Genomic DNA, 5,860 nt, shown 5'->3' with positions numbered 1-5,860 from the left:
CATTTCATGATACAATATTGCATTATTATTATAAGTAATACTACTACTATTATTATTATTATTATTATTATCCCCTAATATTGTATTATCTGTTACATTTTATTTTATAATTAAAAATTATATTGTATTCATCCATCTTCTAAACTACTTGTACTGGAATTTTACAGAATATTATATATCTGGGAGATACTATTACATTACATTATTTAGCCTTAATAACTTACTTAATTATTCATGCATATCTGTCCTTTTAAAAATTAATTTGCACATTGCTACACCATCCATCCAGTTCAGCCAAAAAGCTGCTAAAATCTTTTTTTTCTTGCATTAAGAAATAATTTTTTTTTTGTATATTATTTATCATATAACAGGTAAATTATTGTTGTTATTTTATTTATTATTTTTAAATTAATTTGTCACATTGCTACACCAGCCATTTAATTCTGCCTAAATGTAATGCTACACAAAAATTTTAAATCATCTTTTTGTCACATTAAAAAAACGACCTTAAATGTGTATATCATATAACTATATTCTTTCTTATAACAGGTACATTTTTTTTTTAGTATTGTTTTTAAAATTATTTGTCACATTACTACACCATCTATTTAATTCAGCCAGAAAGCTGCTAAAAATTAAATGAAATGTAATATTAAATGTTAAATATTAAATGTTAAATGTTTTAAAATGTCAATTTAAAAATCATCTTATTCTTACTTTTAAAAAATACATCAAAAAGTGTGTATATCTTATAACTATATTCTTTATTATATAACAGGCCGGTTTATTAATATTACTTTTTTATTAATAATATTAATTATTATTTCATTAGTTTGTTATATTGCTACAAATGCAATGAAATGTGAAAATGTACGGAAATGTAATAAATGTTAAATATTAAATGTTTTTAAATGCAAATGTGCATATTATCATTGTTACATTTAAAGAAAATACATAATTTGTGTATATCCTATAACTATTTTTTTGTTGCTTTTTTATATTTTTTTTATCCTATAATGCCTCAAAGTTGTTTATTATTATTATTATTATTATTATTATTATCATTATTATTATTATCAAAATTAATTTTTCACATCCATTTAATTCAGCCAGAAAGCTGCTAAAATGTAATTAAATGTAATATTAAATGTTTTTAAATTTAAATTTAAAATTCTCTTATTGTTACCTTTAAACAAAATCCGTACAAATTTGTGTATATTCTTTAACTGTATTCTTTGTCCTACAACAGGTCTATTATTAAATGTTTTAAATATAAAATAATCTTATTGTTACGTTAAAAAAAAATACATAAACATTTGTGTATATCCTATATCCTAACTGTATTCTTTATCCTATAAAAGTTTTTTTATTATTATTATTTTGGAAATTAATTTCTACACCAACCATTTAATTTAGCCAAAACCCTTTTAAAATGTAATTAAATGTAATATTAAATGTTGAATATTAAATATTTTTAAATGTAAATTCAAAATCTCGTTACAATTACAAAAAAATTTGTTTATATCCTATAACTATATTTTTTTATCCTATTAGTTATTATTATTTTTTAATTCATTTGTCACATTGCTACACCATCCATTTAATTCAGCCAAAAAGCTGCTGTAATTAAATGTAATATTAAATGTTAAATATTGAATGTCTTTAAAAGTTAATTTAAAATCTTATTGTTACATTAATAAAAATAAAACACATGTGTGTGTATATCCTGTAACTATATTCTTTATTCTATAACAGGTCATTTTTTGTAGTTATTTGTTTACTGTCACCAGGAGAGGGCAGCATTGCCCTTTCCATTTCTCTGGCTCTTTATCTCCATCTTAGTCCTCTGTGTGAAACACTGTTTTTGTGCATGAGATTTCTTTCTTTCTTTTTTCTTTTTTACTGAAGCACACGTTTAGCATGAGAAATCCCAGTACTCCTCACATACGACCGTCATTATGGCCGTAGATGCCAATATTTTGGCAAAAGGACCTGAAAACCTCAAACCTGTAAATCAAATCACAAGTAATTCTCAATTGAGAGCTCACTGGATATCAATGCAACATAGATTCATGGGTTACAGGAAAAGGCACTGTTGTATCAAGAGCCTTTTTTAAGCACATCTGATTTAGTTTGTCAACACAGACTAACTTGGACTAGCTTTGTGCTCCTATAAAGAAAAACGGACGCTAGTTTCTGCCGCTTCAGCTCATAGAATCGAACCCAACTGGTTGACTTGCGTGTATTTGTTGCGTACATGTGTGGAGTCAGGTGTGCATGTGGGTTGAAGCGTGTGACGCAAAGTGCTCAAGAGAATCCTTGACGCACGCACTCGAACGAAAGCTTGTCTCGAAACGTGTGGGAGGCTCAGAGCTTCAGAAACGGCAGAACGGCTCTCCTCTTGTTGTTCTCCCTCACGCTCACCATATCCTCTCGCCTGAGGACTTTCCTCAAACTTCATTTGTATTCGTTCTGTAACGTACCCTGGAAATGCCGTGAAATGCTCAAGTTGTATTTTCTTTTCTGTCTCTCGTCTATATATAGGTGAATTGTGGGTGAATTGCCATCGATTTCGCCAAGGTCTGTAGTTCAGAACGGATGAAGCTTGTGCTTTACAGCCAGTAAAAATAGATTAAACCTAAAGGGCAGAAAGTCCGGAGCGCGCAGGCATCTGTATTCAGGGCCGCTGTCTGTGAATGGCTGATGGGATTTTGCTTACACTTTAAACGCACCAAGGTTGAACAAGATGGATGGGTTTGATCACCAGGAGTCGGCCGAGAATGTGCGGCCCATTACTTTTTACTTTATTTTTTACCTTAGAAGCCATCTTCTATAATTCACCGCTCAGCTGCTGAGTAATTTTGATCTCGTGTGCGTTTGACCCAGATGAATAGCTCGGGTCTAAAAAATTCCCGCTGAAGGTCTTTAATTTAATTCGAATGGTTGATGCTTCTTACTGTTCTGCTCGTTTTCTCTGGGCTGCGTAGTAGATTTGTTTAAAGGGATAGTTCACCCAAAAATGAAAATTTGATGTTTATCTGCTTACCCCCAGGACATCCAATATGTAGGTGACTTTGTTTCTTCAGCAGAACACAAACGAAGATTTTTAACTCAAACCGGTGCAGTCTGCCAGCCAAATAATGGAAGTGGATGGGCACCAGACCTTTGAAAGTAAAAAAAAAAAAACATGCACAGACAAATCCAAATTACTCCCTGTGGCTCGTGACGATACACTGATGTCCTAAGACTCGAAACGATCGGTTTTTGCAAGAAACTGAACAGTATTTATATCATTTTTTACCTTTAATACACAGCCACGTCCATCTGTCATGAGCACGAGTTTAGCATTAGGCACGTTACATGTGTACGCGCTCTGACGGAGAATACGCAAACATTGGAAGCGATCTGTCGCATGTATACGACACTCATTGTTTACACAGTGCACAGAGATTGTGGGTATAGCGGCCATTGAAAATGGTAATTACTTGCGCTTATCCTGATTGTTCAAACCGATTTAAAGCTAAAAGATTATGTTTGCTTGCGCAAACTCATCCGGGACTTCACCGATTTCCCCTTCCGGCGTTTGCGTATACTACGCCAGAGCGCATACACGTGTAACGAGCCGATGAAAAGCTCGTGCTCAGGACAGATGGACGTGGCTGTGAATCAAAGGTAAAAAATGATATACTGTTCAGTTTCTCGGAAAAAACGATCGTTTCGTGTCTTAGGACATCAGTGTATCGTCACGAGCCACAGGGTGTAATTTGGATTTGTCTGTGCATGTTTTTTTTTTTTACTTTTAAAGGTCTGGTGCCCATCCACTTCCATTATTTGGCTGGCAGACTGCACCGGTTTTCGTTAAAAATCTTAGTTTGTGTTCTGCTGAAGAAATTACCATGAAACATTTTTTAAACAGTCAGTTAAGTGTTATTACTTCATTAGTCATTGATGTCTTAAATACAGCTTGTCAAGTCAACTTTTTTTGTTTGTTTTACACTGAAGAAACAGTTTGGAGGAAGTCCATAATTAAACCATCATGATTTGATTGTTAATTTGACGAGACAGACAGTGTTTTATTGTTATTTTAACTACAAATGGAATGCACAAGGTGGCTCCAAAATGTATTTGGATGCTTCATTTATGAATATCACTGCATTAGATACAAAATAACAAACTAAGTGGCATTTATTTGAAAGAAAACACACTTTTGGAGCTAAAAATGATTGTTTAAAACAGTGGTTTTCAATCCTGGTCCTGGGGACCCACTGCTCTGCACATTTTGTGTGTCTCTCTTATTTAACACACCTGAAACAGATCATCAGCTAATTAGGAGAGAGATCCATGTACTTAACTGAGTGTGTCAGATAAGGGATACATACAAAATGTGCAGAGCAATGGGGCCCCAGGACCAGGATTGAAAACCACTGGTTTAAAAAGCTAAAACAATAGATAAATTGGTTCAAATAATGTCTTACGATACCTTGATAGTTAATGTGATGATCTACACCTGTGGTTTCTCTGATAGGACATCTGTGACAACTTCAGGCAAAACTTCAGGCATTGGACCAGTTAAGGTAATTGCAAAAATGATAAAAGTGATATTTTGTCATCTAATGCAGAGACATTCGTATATTATAGTTATTAAAGTCCATTGTTCTGGAAGAGTATGTTCACTTCTAGTCCATTTCTGATGAAGTGGTTCGTGTGTAAGTGCAGAGCTCCACCGTAAAGATGGTTTGAGGCTAATGTGATCTGCTTTCAGGCCAGATGACTGAACATTTGCTTGCTGTTTCAGCTCAGCAATGTGTTGTCTCTGAAAATCTTATATTTCACCTTGTGTGAATCTTGTACTTTTATGTTTTATCTTTGTTAAACTTAAATGTTTGATTTTCTGTGATGTGTCCAACATTGTTGTTGCAAATTCTGCTGATTTGGCAATTAGACAGTGTTCTTTAGCTGATTAACATTGATTTAATGTTGGAAAAAAGCAAAAAAAAAAAAAAAAAAAGCATGAGAATGTAAGAATGTGCTGGAAATCTCTAACCAATAATGTTTTGCATCATATGGCATTGTTTTCTAAGAGAAGCGTGTGTGTGTGTGTGTGTGTGTGTGTGTGTGTGTGTGTGTGTGTGTGTGTGTGTGTGTGTGTGTGTGTGTGTGTGTGTGTGTGTGTGTGTGTGTATGTGTATATATATATATATATATATATATATAATATTTATATATATATTTATATATATATATTTTTTTTTCTACCTTCACAGAATTTCCAATTGAATTGTCAAAGTTAAATTTGTGTTTTTAGCAACATTAATATTTTTAATAATTAACATTAATAGCATTAAGTGCTTTACATTTCCACCCACAGAGAGAAATTTATATTTTTATATATTTGTATGTATATATATATATGTATATATATGGAAATGTAAAGCACTTAATGCTATTAATGTTAATTATTAAAAATATTAATGTTGCTAAAAACACAAATTTAACTTTGACAATTCAATTGAAAATTCTGTGAAGGTAGAAAATAAATCAAATATAGTCGATTAAAAAATATAAATATTTACTATACTTGCCAAATATAAAAATGCATTGCTAAAAATAGAACTTAAATTCATTTGAACATTGAAAGAAAAACTGTAAAGGGAAAAAACCTAAGTAAAAATAACTCAATAAGAAAATATAAACATTACTTTTAGACAACATAAAATACTATGTAATATTAAATAAATTACAATAAAAATTATAAATGGAGGGAGTTTATGCAGTAGTTAACAACATGTATAGTAATGGGCCACTAGAGACTTATTTATTTATGATTTTTATTTAATATAATTTTTAGTTAATATTTTTG

This window comes from Garra rufa, chromosome 17, assembly GCF_049309525.1.
Source record: "Garra rufa chromosome 17, GarRuf1.0, whole genome shotgun sequence".
Taxonomy (NCBI): Eukaryota; Metazoa; Chordata; class Actinopteri; order Cypriniformes; family Cyprinidae; genus Garra; species Garra rufa.
The sequence above is the reverse complement of the archived record's forward strand: the minus strand, read 5'-3'. Positions refer to the sequence as shown.